Genomic DNA, 19,912 nt, shown 5'->3' with positions numbered 1-19,912 from the left:
CAATACTTAAACACTCCCACAAGATCTCTCAATAAAACTCTCTGATTCGACTCTACTGCACACACTCACACTGATGCACCCATATCTGCACGGCAAACTGGACTAGTTTTCCGCTATTTCTCGACTATTTTCTTTTTTCCCTCCAACTTCAATCTATCTGACCGTTTCTGTACAAAAAACAAACTTCCCCCACCTTCACCAACCTTCCTCCGAATCACAATCCGAGCATAATGCTATATTAAAATAATGCTACAAAACATTTACAATGTTAATCAAATGCATCATTGCTTGACAGTTATTGAATAAATGCATGATAACATTATTAATGCAAAAAATGTTGACTTTCGACCAAATTAATGCAATGGTATAATGCTTGTGGTTACTTGGGATAAAAATTGGATTGACAGAGAACTTATGTTTGTTTTCTGAATACATGACGCTTTCTACCTTTCTAATAAAATTAAATGACTTCCTATAACTGTTCATTTCACCTTAAATTTAAAATTTCCATTACAGATTTGCCTCACTATATCGTGGATCTACTTATGCCAGTATTTGTATCGCTGATCATTCGAGCGTAGAACCATTGGGCATGTTAATCAAAGAATGAACCTTCCACTGCTCACACATTCAATTACTATCCAATGAATAAAATCGACACACTTGATGACTGCCAAATTGACACCATCCTACAAGTGCGAAGCCTCAAATTGATTTCGTTTTTATAGGCGATGCGTGTACTATATGGCTCCAAACGTGCACACTAGTTGCAAATTAGGAGCAATACATAATTTGATTGAAGAAACGAAAAAAAAACCACCGTCGCCATGCAGAAAACTATCACTTAATTCAATGGACACGATCGCAGTCGTATGGAGTGTGGAACGCGACTAGCATTCGAAATGCCACAGCACTCCGCTTCATGATCACAGGAAACACCTACCAAACTCAAGTAGAGTTCTCGTGAAAAGTCAAACTTTTTTTTCGCAACCAGATGCTTCAAGGAGCAACCCATTAAAACTGAATTAAATTCATCACCATCAAGCTAGCCTTGACCACGACGACGGTGGATGAACGAGATAAACACTGATCTTTTGTTCTGGTCATGGCCTAGTCATGCCGAGGGGTTTCCCAAATTGATTTATAGTTGCTACATTTCGTTCAATTAAATCAATATAACATTACGGTATTCTATTATATTGTGTATAATGTGGACCTTCCTTAGCCTAGTGGTAAAGTCCACGGATACAAAGCAAAGCCATGCAGATGATGTCTAGGTTCGATTCCCGGTCGGTTTAAGATCTTTTCATAATGAAAATTTCTCTGACTTCTCTGGGCATATATTATCATCTTACCTGCCACACGATATACGAATTAGAAAACGGCAACTTTGGCAAAGTAAGCTCTCAGGTAATAACTGTGGAAGTGCTCATCATTTCCGCATTTTCAACTGCTAATATATTAAAAACAACGTGCTATGATATTTTCAAAAAACGGCAACGAATTCAGCAATCCTTAATTAAGTCGAAGCGGCATTTTGGACCTTGGGGCATAAAATTGTTCCACCGTGAAAGCTAGAATTCAATGATTCAATTCACAATGTTGCACAATGTCCACCGAGAACCACTGCCTCATAAGTTATTACTAGACTGACGTTGCTCTGCTTGCACTCAGATGCAACTATAGGTAGGCCATCGCATCACATCAAGTTGTACATTTTGGAAAAACCCAAAATTGCTCCGGTGATTGACAAGTGGGTACCAGAAGAGCAGTTGGCTGTGATTCAACTCAAGTCGCTGGCTGTATGGGAAGACGGGGTAAGACCGCCCGTGTTAACAATATAATTTATATGATGAAAATCGAGGATGCAACCTTTGGCATGGTTGCGGAATTAGACAACTCCTCCGTATCAAAAATCAGCCCAGCGAAACATGAAAAGGAAACAAAACTTCCACTCCATCGATGCGCTAGAGATCGCTTCAATCTTGAAATAAGGAATGATACAAATCTTGTACTTAAGCAGTGTATTAGGCAAAATTTCAAGAAAACTGACATTGTCATGCTAAACTGCAGGTGTTCCATATCTTACCCCGTCATCCCCTATGGACAACCACAATGACGACGACGACATCCAGTCAGTCAGGGCCAAATATCGATCCGATCGGATCGAAGCCAGATGACGAGTGAGGGTTGTGCGGGGTTTCAACTATTTTTGGTCGGATTTGGTATAGATGGATATGCGCTAGCGAGAATTGGTGTGTTTGTTTGTTTTGATTCGCGGGAAGACCAAATGCTACAATTTCATATTTCATTCATGCCGCTGCTGTTCGATTGTGGAGTCAGTTCGAATGGGATTGCGTGTTTGTAGTCGAGGGTTTTGTTGTCTTTTTTTTCGGTTGTATACATTCAATAACCAAGCAGTGGCGTATCAGTAGAGAAGTGCTTTGCTTATTTGCTTTCGAATAACATCGAATGCATAAATTATAGCGATTATTTTTGGAACTTACCTTTTACGTTCTCGAACGAGTTAGAAGTCAGATCTGAAAGAGAAGGAGAAGAAAAGTTGTAAAAGTTATCCACATTTTTTTTATTTAAAAGAAAGCGACGATGAAAAGAAAAGAAGGATGAAGCCAAACCGACAACGGATGAAAAGTTCCCAACCTAAATATCCAGTTTTGTTCAAATTCGACCGCATCGGAGAAGAAGAGAGAATCCTAAAAATGCTATGCAAATGACATGTGGTTGGAATCGTTCTTTTTGTCACATATCGAAATGGAAGAAATGAGAACCCTAAATCAGTGATGCATTTGAACGCGTTCAGGTCGCGTTCCAGTTCATTTTTTGGAACGGAGCGATCAAGTAGGCTTGCTCATTGTTCAGTTCAAAAAATTGAACTCTAATGAGCAAAAATTTGAACGCAGTTTGTTTTGACAGATTTCACGGCATCTTATCGTGCCAAAATTGTTTATGAGGTGAACAAAGCAAGACATAATATGTTAATTTATAATTGAATTGATTTTATTATTGATTCAAGACATATTTTCCAAGTAAATACCTAAATCTATGCTTTAATTACCATTGTAGTGCATTGCGATCTGAACGGGCCGTTCTAGAGCAGTGATAGGCTCCGGCTCGCAAGTTCACTGTCTACTGCGTTCTCGTGCATTTTTTGAACTTGCTCCGTTCAGTTTTGGCTCGCGTTCAGTTCAAAATGCATCACTGCCCTAAATAGTCCATCTAGCGACGGTGATTTTTTACTTGCTGTGAAATATTCAAATTCACATTTTAAATGGAATTTTAAACTAGCTGAATTTTTATTGAGTTTTTTTTTCTTCTTACAGTTGGTGCATTATTATTCTTACATCGATGCCAACCAGCGTTCTGCCTACTATTGACTGATTTTCCCTCAATTCAACCCTCTTGAGCAAATGAACGCCTCCTCAACCCAGCAGCCAACGTGGTAGCTTCAAAACCAGGCCAACCAACCGTTCGGCCACGCCACTCAATTTCGCACCACATGTACCCTGATTGACTAATCCGGCGGTTTTATTGCTCTCCACATGCATTTCCTGTCTAATAGCTGTTCAACTCCCCTTCGAGCACAACGCAACAACCATCGCGAGAGGCAGCCCTTGCTCTTCACTTCAATAAGCCGGCCCACTTTGGCCGGCCAATTCGCAATACCACCAGAGTCTAGTTTCTGATTGATTCAGCCTTCAGCCCGCAAATCGTTCATTGTTCTTCGGTTTGTGCGGCTTTCTGCCCACTTAGGCGCCCGAGGGGATCAGTCAGAAATTCGGCTCGCTCCACTTGAAGATGTCCGATCAACGCAGGAACTCAATTATCACACGCGACCGTCGCCGACGACAAAAATTTGTACTATCCATGGGCGGAGCCGGGATTTCCATGAGGAGGACGAACTTACCCAAATACATTATTTACCAATCCCACAAAATGCAATTTTCTAAACCTCTCGCGTTTTGAGTCGTTATTTCAAACATTAGTATGAAACGTAATACTGTAACGAACGTAAATCTAAAATGCGATTTACAGTCAGATCTCTCTAGCTCTATATTGAACGGGCAATTGAGTTACGAGTGTTCTGCAAACATTTCATCATAATAACATAATTTTGACAAAGCGAGTTATAATTTATGTTCAATACATTGAACACTAGAGCTTCTTTGATTTTTAGCTGCAACTGATATAGGATGGATTTAACACTTTCGACAACTTTTTATACCTTTGATCAAATATCTCTTGCTCAATTAAACCGCTCCAGAATGAAATGTACTCTTCATGGGGTGTTAATGTAACGCATTGGCTATAAAGAACTGGAGACGCACAGAAGGTGTTGGTTAATTCGGCCCATGATGAGCCGCTACAAAAAACTATGTTCAACACCATTGTGCTGCTTTGTCCCGACACTGAACCAACTTCAACCTGATGCCAACCTGACATTGGTCCGACATCGGGTACAATTTAATCCGCTTTGGCAGACACATCATGTGGGAAGCAGTCCATATATTCCCTTTGTGAACAAATCGGCCCTCCACCCATCAGCGCACGATCGTCTCTAAAGCGAGGGACATACATGCTGATGGGATAAGCTCAACGAGTATTTTGAGAGTTTCAGACAAATTGGACAAAAGTTGAATATTTGATCAAAAAGAACCCGGAATCAACTTTAAAAAAATCTCTAAAAAAGTTTTTTTTCCAGCGCTCTATCCAGTAGTAATTACAGAATTTCTATACTGAATATAAAAGTATATAAATCTCAGAATATTATCTCAAGATTACTAAAGAGGTTTCCCCATGAATTCTTTTATTCATTTTCAAATCTTTCGTGATTCATAAAAAATTTTCAACCTGAATGTTTTGCAGCTAGATAATGAGCACTGTTGTTTGGAGTGTCAACAAACGGTTAAAATTGGACGATCATGGACGATCATTATAAACAATTTGGTAAGAATAATCTTATACCTTTTTATCATAGATTCCTTCGACATTTGATAAATGAAGCCAGAAGAAGTCACTGCTGAATGGCTTATTTATTAATTTAAACATAAATTCACTGAATCAACGAGTAATAGAATAATTTGTTTCCAGAATCCTGAAAATAAATTTTACCAACTTCTGAAATGCAGAACTTTTGACAGGATTTGAAAAAAAAAACACGACAACATTTCAATGAATTCTGGACACGACTCTCACGGATAATTGAGCAGGATTCTTATTGAATGTGGTTGGTAAATGGCTGGGCATTAGACTGATGCAAATTTTGAAGTTTTTGCTCCCCTATGCTTAAACGATGTCAATTATGATGAAAATGATCCTCCCAAAATTTGAAGTGATTCGGAAGAAATTTGGTTGTGCACAGGCTATTTGAAGTTTATATGGAAATTACTATGGAACAGGCAAACTTTTTGTGTTCAGTCCTCTAACTGCTCGTCATAATAATCTATGGATAAGTGAACACACTCATCTCATGTGAAAACTTCCCAGCTACAACTTTGCCGAAGACCACATTTCGATGAGACGTAAGGATAATTTGGTATTATTGATAACAAAGTCTAAATCATGCTGAGATGATCATTCAATTACTTTCAGAGCAACACTGCTTTTTTGCTGTAGAACATAGTAGCCTGGATTACTTTGATCTATTCTTCCCGCCAGGAGCACCACTGTTGCCTGCCGAACAGCTGGTGAAGCATGCTACATGCAAACCAACTTTATGATGATGAATAACAATTTATCCTGAGGTCCAATCAAAAAGTGGTCTTCGGCAAAGTTGTAGCTGGGAGGATTTCACATTAGATGAATTTATTCACTTTTCCAGAAAATATTATGATGAAGAGATAGAGGGCTGAACACAAAAGATTGGCGTTTTCCATAGTAATCTCCATATAAACTTCAAATGGCGTGTGCACAGTCAAATTTCTTCCGAATCACTTCAAACTTTGGGAGGATGCTATTCACCATAATTAAAATCGTTTAAGCATAGGGGAGCAAACATTTCAAAATTTGCATCACTCTACTGGGCATGGCGTACCATTGGTACCTCGCGTACCTGAAGGAATAAAATAGACCCCTTTGTGCGGTCCTTAGCCTCTTGCCCAGCAACTCCTATCCCTACCTCCTCGCGGTACTGGCCGGGGTACGAGTAACCTTAGGGAAGATCGGGTAACCAACCCACGGTGGGAACTTTCGTCGTATGCTGACAGGGAAGGGGGGGTTTGCTTTTGCTTTTGCTTCTGCAAACCTTGAGCGTCTGTACTCCATGTTAGGAGCGGCTCACAACAGCGTCTGTTCCCCATGTCAGGGGCGGCTGATCATCGTCCGAGTGCCAGAGAAGGACTCTAAGCTAAACTGCGCACTATGGTCCTCCGAACATTTAGGGGGAATGGTCCTCCGGAAATCTAGGGGGTTGGTGTCAGGCCCTGCAAGCCAGCCGTAAAAAAATCAAGCAACGAATAATCAACGAGAGAATACGAACCGGGACAATCGGCGAAGACCACAGCGACGTAAAGGGACTAGCGATTGGAAGCTCGGTACGTGGAACTGTAAATCTCTCAACTTCATCGGGAGCACACGCATACTCGCCGACGTGCTGAAGGACCGTGGATTCGGCATCGTAGCGTTGCAGGAAGTGTGTTGGAAGGGATCAATGGTGCGAACGTTTAGAGGTAACCATACCATCTACCAGAGCTGCGGCAATACACATGAGCTGGGAACAGCTTTTATAGTGATGGGTGATATGCAGAGGCGCGTGATCGGGTGGTGGCCGATCAATGAGAGAATGTGCAAGTTGAGGATCAAAGGCCGGTTCTTTAACTTTAGCATAATAAACGTGCACAGCCCTCACTCCGGAAGCACTGATGATGATAAAGACGGTTTTTACGCGCAGCTCGAACGCGAGTACGACAGCTGCCCAAGCCACGACGTCAAAATCATCATAGGAGATCTAAACTCTCAGGTTGGCCAGGAGGAGGAATTCAGACCGACGATTGGAAAGTTCAGCGGCCACCGGCTGACGAACGAAAACGGCCTACGACTAATTGATTTTGCCGCCTCCAAGAATATGGCCATTCGTAGCACCTACTTCCAGCACAGCCTTCCGTACCGATACACCTGGAGATCACCACAGCAGACAGAATCGCAAATCGACCACGTTCTGATTGATGGTCGGCACTTCTCCGACATAATCGACGTCAGGACCTATCGTGGCGCTAACATCGACTCTGACCACTATCTGGTGATGGTCAAACTGCGCCCAAAACTCTCCGTCGTTAACAACGTACGGTACCGACGGCCGCCCCGGTATGACCTAGAGCGGCTCAAGCAACCGGATGTCGCAGCGGCATACGCGCAGCAACTCGAGGCTGCATTACCGGAAGAGGGTGAGCTGGACGAAGCCCCTCTTGAGGACTGCTGGAGAACAGTAAAAGCAGCCATCAACGATGCAGCTGAGAGCAACGTCGGGTACGTGGGACGGAGTCGACGGAACGATTGGTTCGACGAGGAGTGCCAGGAGGTTTTGAAGGAGAAGAATGCAGCGCGGGCGGTCATGCTGCAGCAAGGGACCCGGCAGAACGTGGAACGCTATAAACAGAAACGGCAACAGCAGACCCGCCTCTTTCGGGAGAAAAAACGCCGCCTGGAGGAGACGGAGTGCGAGGAGATGGAACAGCTGTGCCGGTCTCAGGAAACGCGTAGGTTCTATCAGAAGCTCAACGCATCCCGCAACGGCTTCGTGCCGCGAGCCGAGATGTGCAGGGATAAGGATGGGAGCATTCTGACGGACGAGCGTACGGTGATCGAAAGGTGGAAGCAGCACTTCGACGAGCACCTGAATGGTGCTGAGAGCACAGGCAATGAAGGACGGGACAACGGAGGAAATGCCTTCGTCAGTACTGCAGAAGATGGAAACCAACCAGCCCCCACTTTGAGGGAGGTTAAGGATGCCATTCACCAGCTCAAGAACAATAAAGCTGCTGGTAAGGATGGTATCGGAGCTGAACTCATAAAGATGGGTCCGGAAAGGCTGGCCGTTTGTCTGCACCGGCTGATAGGCATAATCTGGGAAACAGAACAGCTACCGGAGGAGTGGAAGGAAGGGGTAATCTGCCCCATCTACAAGAAAGGCGACAAGTTAGACTGGGAGAACTTTCGAGCGATCACCATTCTAAATGCGGCCTACAAAGTATTATCCCAGATCATCTTCCGTCGTTTGTCACCCGTAGTGAACGAGTTCGTGGGAAGTTATCAAGCCGGCTTCGTTGACGGCCGATCGACAACGGACCAGATCTTTACTGTACGGCAAATCCTCCAAAAATGTCTTGAATACCAGGTCCCAACGCATCACCTTTTCATCGATTTCAAGGCGGCATACGACAGTATCGACCGCGTAGAGCTATGGAAAATCATGGACGAGAACAGCTTTCCCGGGAAGCTCACGAGACTGATAAAAGCGACGATGGAAGGTGTGCAAAATTGTGTGAAGGTTTCAGGCGAACACTCCAGTTCGTTTGGATCCCACCGGGGACTACGACAAGGTGATGGACTTTCGTGCCTGTTGTTCAATATTGCGCTAGAAGGTGTTATGCGGAGAGCCGGGCTTAACAGCCGGGGTACGATTTTTACGAGATCCAGTCAATTTGTTTGCTTCGCGGATGATATGGACATCGTCGGCCGAACATTTGAAAAGGTGGCAGACCTGTACACCCGCCTGAAACGCGAGGCAGCAAAAGTTGGACTGGTGGTGAATGCGGCCAAGACAAAGTACATGCTAGCTGGTGGGGCCGAGCGCGACAGGGCTCGCCTAGGTAGCAGTGTTACGATAGACGGGGATACGTTCGAGGTGGTCGACGAGTTCGTCTACCTTGGATCCTTGATGACGGTTGACAATAACGTTAGCCGTAAAATACGGAGGCGCATCATCAGTGGAAGTCGGGCCTACTATGGCCTCCAGAAGAAGCTGCGGTCAAAAAAGATTCACGCCCGCACCAAATGTACCATGTACAAAACGCTCATAAGGCCGGTAGTCCTCTACGGGCATGAAACGTGGACGATGCTCGAGGAGGACCTGCAAGCACTTGGAGTCTTCGAACGTCGGGTGCTTAGGACGATCTTCGGCGGTGTGCAGGAGAACGGTGTGTGGCGGCGAAGGATGAACCACGAGCTCGCCCAACTCTACGGCGAACCCAGTATCCAGAAGGTGGTCAAAGCTGGAAGGATACGATGGGCAGGGCATGTTGCAAGAATGCCGGACAGCAACCCTGCAAAGATGGTGTTCGCTTCGAATCCGGTTGGTACAAGAAGGCGTGGAGCGCATCGAGCTAGGTGGGCGGATCAAGTGCGTATCGATTTGGCGAGCGTGGGGCAGAACCGAGGATGGAGAGATGCGGCCACGAACCGAGTATTGTGGCGTGAAATTGTTGATTCAGTGTTATCTATGTAGATGTTAACTAAATAAATGAAATGAATCTTATTGAATGTAAGTACAAAAGGATTCAATTTGTTTTATCTTGGCCAAGGTTACAATGAAATCATTGACAATATTTTCAAAGATTTCAAGGATGGATGTTCAAATAAATATTAAGCGAATTCCAGAAGAAACTCCAGTTACATTTCTTGCTAAATCCAGAACAAAATTCTTACTTAATTCTAACCAAGATTTTTACCAAAGTTCATCATTCCATGGGGTATTTTTGGAACGAGAACGATGAGTAGATGCCGGAAATCGATATCTGTCGCCATTTTGGAATCCAAGGTGACGATTTCCGGTTTGTGAAAATCATTTGACACCCATGCATAATAGGTTGTTTGGAAATCGAACTTCTTAAAAATTCATGGAGATATCGTCAGGTCAGACGATATCTCTATGAATTTTTAAGAAGTTACTCAATAAATTATCACATTACAATCTTTTTTTTTCATTTGTTTGAACATTTGCTCCGGAAAACAATCGAAAATATCCAAACCTTATTTTACGCCCTCTTTTTTCCCAAAATTTCAACGTACGCCCCTGTTGAATTCCAAGATGACGACTTCTGATTTGTGAAAATTACTTGAAACCCATGCAATATGGGTATTTGTGGAACGGGATCGATGAGTTGAAGGCGTCTCGTAAATACCCATATTGCATGGGTTTCAAGTGATTTCCACAAACCGAAAATCGCCATCTTCGATTTCAAAATGGCATCAGTTATCAATTTCCGTCATCTACTCATTGGTACCGTTGCATAAACACTTATATTGCATGGGTTTAAAAAGATTTTCACAAACCGGATGGCGCCATTTTGGAATCCTACAGGAGCGTACGTTGAAATTTTTGGAGAGTAAGAAGAGAGTAAGTTGGGATTTCGAGTGTTAAAAGAGGGGGCGTAAAATAAGGGGCGTACAATAAGGTTTGACTATTTCCGATTGTTTTCCGGAGCAAATGTAAAAAGAAAAGAAAAAAAAAATGCATTGTAATGTGATAAGTTCTTAAGAAACTTCTTAAGAATTCATGGAGATATATTCAGGTAAAAATCATAGCTGCAACTATTAAACAACCTTCAATTGAATCGTCGAAAGGTCTCTGAAGGGATCAACTCACAAACCTCTGTGAGAGCTCTTAGATGTAATTCCCCGAAAAATACCAGGAAGAAATTGGAAAAGGTGTTAAAATATACAAAAGAAATCCATTTTAAAACTCATATCAACTTCTTGAAGAGTATGCCAGCATAAATTGTAAAATTTATTCCTAGGAGAATACCTCAACCTATTCGAGGTAAATTCCTGCAAGCATTACTTAAAAAGCAGTTAAATATTTCTTATTTTTTTTTCAGAACACCTTTAAACATATTTCCCGGGGTTGTTCATCGTAGTCATAGATGACATTTCATCATATATTTGGAAATTGTTCAGGAAACGAATCTTCGGAAAGATTCTATGAAGAATTCATAGTCATATTCAAAGCAGAATATCATGACATGGTACAATAAGTATTTTCCGTAGAAAAATCGATCATTTAGACTTGAAAATAACTTTTGAAAATTGCTTATATGTTGCATGGAAGATAAATTCGAAAATTTTTTGCTCCGAGAATATTGGTTTTAGATTTTTTTTTTGTCAAAATAAATACATTCCGAGATACAGTAAAAATTTTTAAATTGTTTTAAACCATAATAATTGTTCACTTGTTTTAAACCATAATATTTTTTCTTTATGGAGAATCGCGAATAAGTAATGAAAATGGCCTATTTTATTATTGTAATATATTTTTTTGCATTAAACTTGATATATTTCGAAAATGGATAGTTTAAGAGAAGTAATCATGATAATCATTATGATTTAAAATAATTTCAAGATTCTTTTTGTAACATCAAAACGTATTTATTTTGACAAGAAGCCGATTTTTTTTTAAATCGACCAAAAGTTGTTCTTAGAAAACTTTTTTTTTTTAAATTTCTCCGTCATGAAACTTTGTCCCAAACCTCGGTTTACTATCAAGATTCTGTGGTGAAAATTATAAAAATGTTAAAAATGGGGTTTTCGTGTAATTTAAAATTAAACTTATATTTTCGATTTTTTCATTAAAAAAACATATGTGTATATCTTTTTCATGTAGTCCACACGGTTAACTACAATTTCTTCTTAGAAATTTTTTAACTGAAATCAACAATTTCGGAGTTAGAATTTTTCAAAAAAATTGCATGCAAACACGCATAGGCCATTTTCGAAAGTTATTCTTGAGTCAAAATAATCAATTTTCCTATGGAAAACACTTATTCTACCATACTGAAAACATGTGCAAAATTTACTGCAAATCGAAGATGGTCGAGTTCTGTGACTGACCGATTTGACATAGAATCCTACCCAGATCCTTGGCAGAATTAAGGTGAATTTCAAAATTACAGTTTTCGGTATATCTTCAACGATAACAAAATAAAATTTTTATTAGATCTGTGGTGAAACAATACTTTCAAATGGACTCTAAGAGGTTGATTGCGATGCAATCTGTCTATAAAAATGAAATCGTACAAACACAAAATGGCTTAAGAACGAGTCAGTGGATTTGTCTGATTCTTTCACAGTTAGGCTTCCAACGTGTTTCGGTGTACAGAAAGTCGAACAATTTCATGGGAAAAAAAGAAAAAATTGGGAAGATATCTGGAACTTATTAGTTGATTGGTGTCGCATTATCAAATAGCCTACTGCGTGACAAGATGAAGTTTGTCGGGTCAACAAGTTTTTAATAAATACAAATGCCAGAGTCTATTTTCGGAAATGTTGATAGAATGTTAATGTTTGTAACAAATCCGTTTATTTCGAACTTTTTCTACCGTTGCCCAGAAGTGGAGGGAGGCAATATCAGCCTTCCTCTGGCTACGCCCATGACTCTATCCCGTGTTTTAGCTCTCCGTTCCGTTCCGCGGAAATGCCAATGCCAGAGAACCTGCATTGAAATTAGGAGAATCATCACCACGACTTCATGATTGAAGACCTCAGTGAAACCGCTGTTGATGATTTAATAAACTCCCTCTGTCGGCTCGGTATCTCAACGACCAACCAGTCAATCCCCTAATCCCATTCGTCAAGTGGTCATCCATAAATCCGCAGACGACGACGTCGACTCAGGGCAGAATCCAAAGCCAACCCGAAAGATTAGAGCGCACCGCCGGCAATCGGAGCGGTAAAACGATTAAACACACGATTGTATGCAAATTCACCGTTTACCAAAGATCTAGGCAGGAAGACAAATTCGAAACCTTTAGCGTTAGTTATGTGCTTCCTCTGCCCGGGCAATTGACGAATAATGCATAGAACCGACTCTTCGGTCGTAAAATACTTGCACATGCGGCGCACAGTTCATCATCGGCTTTTGGTTGCATTGTTGTGATCGGTCACAGAAAAAAAAAGTTTAATCTTTCCAACCATGATGCCAACAAACGGCGTAAAGACTCGCTAACTCGTTGTCGTCTAAGGGTATGCGATTTTTCGAATGATTCCGTCGAATATCATCCGAGATGAAAATCCACGGAATTGAGCTTGAGCTTGATTAGCCACCCCTGTTTGCTACTCCAGTATCGCCAATTCAGCTGCACTTACATAGGGAAGCAACCTAGGGACTAAAAGACATCCTCAGTGTATAAGTGCTGGTGATCTTCTATTTTAAGGCAACAATAATAGCGTCTGGCATGTCAGGTTGCTGACAAATGTGGGGAAGGGGGTAGAATTGATGTTGCAATCAAAACTGGCCCACAGTAGACTGGATATTCCACTGCACCTACGCCAGCTCATGCTGAAAGGTTTCTAGTCTGTTTCTGGTTCTGACGATTGTTATGAACGAATAGTTCAATACATTGAGAGTGTAAGATAGAAGTAAGTGAAAGAGACAACCAAAAATTACGAGGAAAGGGACGAGCCAGGGATTAAACCATGACCGTCTGCTTATGAAGCAGAAACGATAGCCATTAGACCATGCTATAAAAATTCCGTGTATCGTATCGTTTCGTATCAGCATAGAGAACAATGCATACCGCATACCCTTATCTTCACCGTCATTGTTGCGGTGGTGAATGCGGAAAAATTGCACTGCATAACCCAACTGCTCGTGTAGCTACATCCATTACCATAGAGGAGGCACACTTTACTGCTCTTTAGATGACTGCTGAATGCAGTTGCCCTGCTTGGTTGGATATCGGTTGCGCCTATGCTTTATAGGGTGCTGCATCTATTGTGACGGAGCCGCTCATTGCATAGAGCTTGCTCGTGAAAGGTCACACTACTCCCCAGAGGTAATGGGTTTTCGGCGGCGGAGACACAGTTGTTGTTCGGGAAAGGTTGCATTGATTGTTCGGGGGGGCATTAATGAGCAGATGATGGAGGGTTTTAAGGTTTGGAAATCGTAAATTAGGAACGAAATTGCTTACGAAAGTTGTTGTTCTTCTTCCTGAAGGAACTCTCGATTTCAAGAGAATTATTTAAGTTTACAATTCTATGTTAACTCCTCGATATGCTCGACTGGACAAGAATGTCTCATTATTCACAGTTGCGTACGCAACCAAAGAGTTCACCCAGAGCAAAGACATCGTAAACTGCGATGGCCATTTGCGTGACTGCTTTTGGGTAAGACGACCTTATCCACGTTGTTGAAATAGCATTTTAGAAAAAAAAACACTTTGGAAACGTTTTGTAAAAGGAAATCAATTTCAAGACCTTTTAATCCACCTGAGAGATTGTATGAGGTATTTTTGCGGTATTCTATATTTAACTTTTACTGAAACTGGTGGAAAACTATGCAACAATGTAACAAAAAATCTAGAAGAAATACCGGTGGAAACGTTATAGTTTTCTAATAGAATCCATCCAAACATATCTAGCGAGAATCTTGCATGTATTTCTGAATAAATGAAATAAAAAAATATTTCAGAGAAATTGGATTCTCTGAATTCTGACTGAAATTATTTCTATCCAATATTCAGACATACAGGATTCATGGTGAACGTACAGCAATTTCCAATGTACCGGGAGTCAAAATGTGCAGGTATGAAGATGGGTGAATTTTTTCGGGCGAAAGCGAGTTGATTGAAAGGTGAAAGCAGCACATCGACGAACATTTGAATGGTGCAGATACAGGCATTGCAGAATTCGTTCTCAATTGATTTCGAAGCACGATCAAAGCAAGCGAAAAAAAACATCGCATATGATCCGGTCCATGATAGGCGATGTTTCGCAATTTGTAACAAGCTTGATGAGAGAGCAATGATAAAACCCATTTTTCTAGCTTATTCACAATTGGGGGTAGGTGTTTACTTCACAGGCATGATAAACAATACCCGAACATCCTATAGTACCAGTCAGGTTTGGAGCATGTTAATATGTGTTGTATCATGCACTATTATCTCCCCTCGGTGTAATGTAAGCTGTAGCAGTAAACGATGAACAGACTCTTATGATGTGTTGTGGATCATGATTATTCCAGAGAACGATATTTTTTTCAGAATTCAATCCCTGAAACAGCTCCCGTTTTCTCACTGCTCTAGAATGAAAAAACTGTTGGGAAGGATGGTATCGGAACAAAACGGATCAAAATGGGGCCGGAAAAGTGTGTCACTTGTTAGTGTGTGCAGATAGTCAAAATGTGGGAGGCACAACATCTATCGGAGCAGTGAAAGCAAGGGGTTTTGTGTTCTATTTACAAAAAAAGGCGACAAGATTTTTACAGTACAGCACAGCGAAACAACTTTTTCAGGACCTACTTTAGATACTATTTCAGAAATTTCGTTATAAATTCAAAAAATTCCAAAGAATTCTATCAAAACTTTCTCTTGAAATATATTGGAAGCCACACATATTTCTCAAGTAATATGTGTCTCTTCAAAGATTTCTCTGGAATGATTTGCCAGCGTAGCGGCTATTTTCCGAGAGCTTCACTAGAAAATATTTGGGATGTCTTCTAGTGTTTTATTTTAATTGTATTTATGGGAAGTCTTTTGGTGTTTTATTTTAATTTTATTTAATTGTTGGCCAACAATTTATCGAGACACAAGAGTTCATCCAATGTTTGTTTGAAAGATCGCACATTTTTTTTAATATTTGCACCATCCAAAACCTCAAAAAAATCTTTGAATATTTAAACAAAAGGGTCAAACAAGAGTCACTTCAGGAATTTTTGCCAATGATTGTATTGTGTTTTCTGCAATTATTCTTTTACAGAAGCTTTTAGAATGTTTCCATATTTTGTGGGAGTTTTCTGAAAATGTATGTATGTCATTTTGAATGCCGTTTGGATGGACGCCATTTTGCCAAAAAGGTCATTTGGCCGAATGTCATTTAGCCGAATGCCATTTAGTCAAATGCCATTTGGCCGAATGCCATTTGGCCGAAAAATGACACTAATGGAAAACTATGGGAAGCATCTGAAACACCAGTTGTGAAGCTCTTATCACGTCTACAACGATATGAGTCATACGTTATGAATAAAGCCTTGCAAAGTGCAGCTATGAGTCTTCTAGGATAATGACATCCGTACAGTAGTTAACACTTTATGCAGTTGATATCGCCTATTAATTATGAAAAAACTTAGTTTTAAAAGAACAGCATACGGTCAAAGGACGAAAAAATCTCTCATGAAAATGTGATACAAGAAATGGTTACATCAGTATAACTACAAAGAGCTGCCAGTGACTGGAAGAAGGTAAAATGCTCAACTGAAATGTAAGCGTATTTTGTCAATAGTATAGAAACCAGTAAAACTTGTTTAGAAGGAAAAATTTCTGCTGAAATCATCCAACATCAACTTCTGCACAAAGTTTCTGACCCAAAAACGAACTAGCCATGAGCTAAGAGTCTCGAAACCTTGTGAGAAATTGAAGGATTCATCCTAAATCAAAAAAGTTAGTTTAATCGTTCCTTTGGAGTGACAAACATGAGTGCTTCGAGAAGGCCCGATATGACACGAGCCATGAAGTCGGTTTTTGCCTCGCGGTGGTATTTTTTTAAGTTCGGTGGTTGGCGCGTGGGTAACAAAATTGAAAGTTTCTACTCTGTCGACGATGCACTATCAATTGGTGAGCTCGTTTCATGCTTTTATGTCTAATTAGTGAAATGTGACTATTGAGGTTTTTGTCGTGACAACAGTATGGATCTTAAGGTTATAGATTTATTCAAAAACAATGAATGGTTCGTCGCTCCAAGTGTCGGCATGCTGTATTTCATGATTCTACCCCATTACCCCGAATACCATTTCCCCGAATGCCATCACCCCGAATGTACCATTACCCCGAATTCCATCACCCCGAATGCTATTTCCCCGAATTTACAATAACCTTGACATGATGATATTGATGACATTTCCCCATCATATTGGAATTCGGGGTAATGTCATTCGGGGTGATGGGTCGTTCGGGGGTTTGGAATTCGGGGTAATGGCGTTCGGGTTAATAGCATTCGGGGTAATGGGATTCGGGGTAATGGGGTAGAATCGTATTTCATATTATTCTTATCTCAAACTACATTTGCTCTTGTTTTTAATAACAAAAACAACTTTGAGTGGTTCGAATGGTATAAATACTATCTTGATTCATTTATTTAATTGTTTGTCACCAGAGGTGTCGATTTCATCTCTTAGTTTAGTTTTCATCTCTCTGAATGAAATACTTTTTGAGGTTCCAGCGGTAAACGCGCAGCTATTCAGCAAGACCAAGCTGAGGGTCGTGGGTTCGAATCCCACCGGTCGAGGATCTTTTCGGGTTGGAAATTTTCTCGACTTCCCTGGGCATAGAGTATCTTCGTACCTACCACACGATATACACATGCAAAAATGGTCATTGGCATAGTAAGCTCTTAGTTAATAACTGTGGAAGTGCTCATAAGAACACTAAGCTGAGAAACAGGCTCTGTCCCAGTGGGGACGTAACGTCAAAAAGAAGAAGAATGTTTGGGATTCTCGAAATTGTACTCTGAAGATGGTAAACTATTCCCAAGATCCGTCTGTTGGTTCTTAGTGCAACTTTGATTATTCTGGTCAATCACGGAGTAGTAACTTCGAATTGTACGGTCATTAATGCTCATGCTCATGCTCCTTTGGAGAGAAAAACATGACGTCTGGCAACATCATCAAAATCTACAAACCTTAAAGCGGATCAGTCATTGGGGCACATTTATAAATTCTATACAAGCAATAAAATTATTTTAAGTTCGTAATTTGGCCTAAAGATCCCTTTCGGCGAAATGGCATTCGGACAAATGGCCATCACCATCTTATTGGTTCGTGAGACTAACAGAATTCAAGTGACTTGTTTGCATATTACATTTTCGTCTGCAAACTTTCTGGAAGAATTGTCAAGCACCTGAAACCTAGTTGCATAAAATTTCTAACGAGTTTTTGAAAGCATTTTTTGGCCCAATCACAACCTACAATGTTCGAGGATTTAGTAAAAATTTTTGACTTCCGAATCATTTGTAGACGCTTTGGTATTTTCTACTTTCTATTCTTCAAAATCCTGAAAAATGTGTGTTTTAGTGCTGGCAGAATTTTAAAGGAACTTTTTGTGCACATTTGAAGGAGGTTGTGAACGTATTACTTGCTGAGTTTATGTAAGAGAAATTTTCGAAGGAAAAGTGATTTTATAATATTGTCACAGATTACAGTCAGCGACGCAGGAAGTGGATAGGACAGGTAGGACATGTTCTACGCACAAAAATACCTGGGTAGCACAGTCAAAGGATTGTCCTACTCATGATTCAATACGAAGTGACATCATTCCTACAGAATTTTTACAGTCAGATATAGATGTTATTGGGAAACTTGCCCTCAGCATTTTTGTAAGTTTTACTTGACAAATTACTGGATTTCATGAAGAATTATCAAGAAATTCCTAAACAATCGTTGGAACAATTTATGGTTTAACAATTTTCATAGACCGATAGAATCAACACGACATCTTGATCTTGCTGAATAGCTGCGTGTTTCCCGCTACGGCTATCAGGGCCCCTAAAAAAGAAGAGTATATTTTGGAGAATTTCTAAAATAATTCTTTTCGGAAACACTAAAAATGATTGCATAATCCCAGAATTTCCACAAAACTGTCGTACGAGATCTCTCTAAGATTTCTTCAGGAATTCTTCCTGAAATCTTTTAAGAATTTTCCAAAACCTTCAAGTTATTTTTCCGGTTATTTTTTGCAAAAAAAAATATTATGATTTTTTTTCTTCTAAAAGTTTTAGATACCGTCGTTGGGGGTGACAATGGGTCAAAAAGGGATATGTGTGATTTATTTTTTAAATAACTATCGCAATTTAACTCCAATAAACTTCAAATTTGGTGTGTATGTACTTTGATGGTACATTAACAACTGTTCAAAAAATTAAAGACAAATATTTATTCACAGCGGCACCACAAGTGAATGAAAAATGACCCAATCTCACCCCATAGAGGGGGTGACATTGGGTCACTGTAATTGAAATAACTTGTTTTTGAGAATATGATTTCAAAACCATTCACAGTTGAAAAATATTGATAAAAAACGATGCAAACAAGACAAAAAGATATCTAAGATGTTTCACAAGTATGATAAACCCACTTAAACGAAAGATTATACTGAAAATTGAAGAGCTATGAGAAAAAATATGTAAACCCATCATTTATCGTCAAGTTTACATAAATTTTCTTGGTGTTTCCCTCAAATTGTCTTCAAAGTCTCATCACCATTGCTATAAAGCCCATTAAGTTTCCCCAAAGGTGTACTGAAAAAGTGATTATTTTAAACTTTCGCAAATAGTTAAATTTCGGTGCGACATTCCACGATCAATAAATTTCAGGCAGAAGTTGACGTCATAATCCAAGTATTTCAGCGTGAGATGTTTCTATAATATGAAAACACTGATAAATAATCAAATTTAGAAAAAACACCCTTTTGATAAAAATTTACGATGTTGCTGCGCACGAAACACAGTTGCTGGTTTGAGAAGTTGACAAAATGCGTTCTATTGTTATTCAATGCACGGAATACTCAAGTAGACTTGTTTGATGTTTCAGAGATGCTGTATTTAGAAAGAATAAACACATCTTAATGAAAAAAGAGAACACCCGGCACCGTAAAATATCAAAAAAGTGGACTTGGAATTTCATTTACTATCGTTCTTGCTTGACCCAATCTCACCCCCATTTTCAATGTTTTAGACATCGTACCGAAAAAAATGTTTTTTTTTGTGGGAAAATCAAACAGATTCCGGAAAATACCTGTGATGTGTAATGAAAAGACTTTCAACATTCTACTAATACAACGATAGAGGCTAGAGTACATGCGTGATACTTTGTACAGAAGAAATTAAATGTTGTAAATTTTATCTAGTTTCAACATGCAAGTTTATTGATGTAGTAAACCAAAACTACTATTTCTAAAAATGCGTATTGTTATGA

The 19,912-nt window shown here is 40.1% G+C and overlaps 1 protein-coding gene across 3 annotated transcripts in view; it reads right to left on the bottom strand.

Annotated features, from left to right (window-relative positions):
* LOC5575526 (beta-1,4-glucuronyltransferase 1) overlaps nucleotides 1-19,912 on the bottom strand; it is a 339,501-nt gene that overhangs the window by 232,106 nt on the left and 87,483 nt on the right. For all 3 annotated transcript variants that reach the window (XM_021848017.1, XM_021848019.1, XM_021848020.1), the window contains exon 3: nucleotides 2,508-2,540. The gene's annotated coding sequence lies outside the window, so the exon portion shown is untranslated. The remainder of the gene's footprint in view (nucleotides 1-2,507; nucleotides 2,541-19,912) is intronic.

This window comes from Aedes aegypti, chromosome 2 (genome assembly GCF_002204515.2).
Source record: "Aedes aegypti strain LVP_AGWG chromosome 2, AaegL5.0 Primary Assembly, whole genome shotgun sequence".
In the NCBI taxonomy this organism is placed as follows: Eukaryota; Metazoa; Arthropoda; class Insecta; order Diptera; family Culicidae; genus Aedes; species Aedes aegypti.
This window is presented reverse-complemented; position numbering and strand designations above follow the sequence as displayed.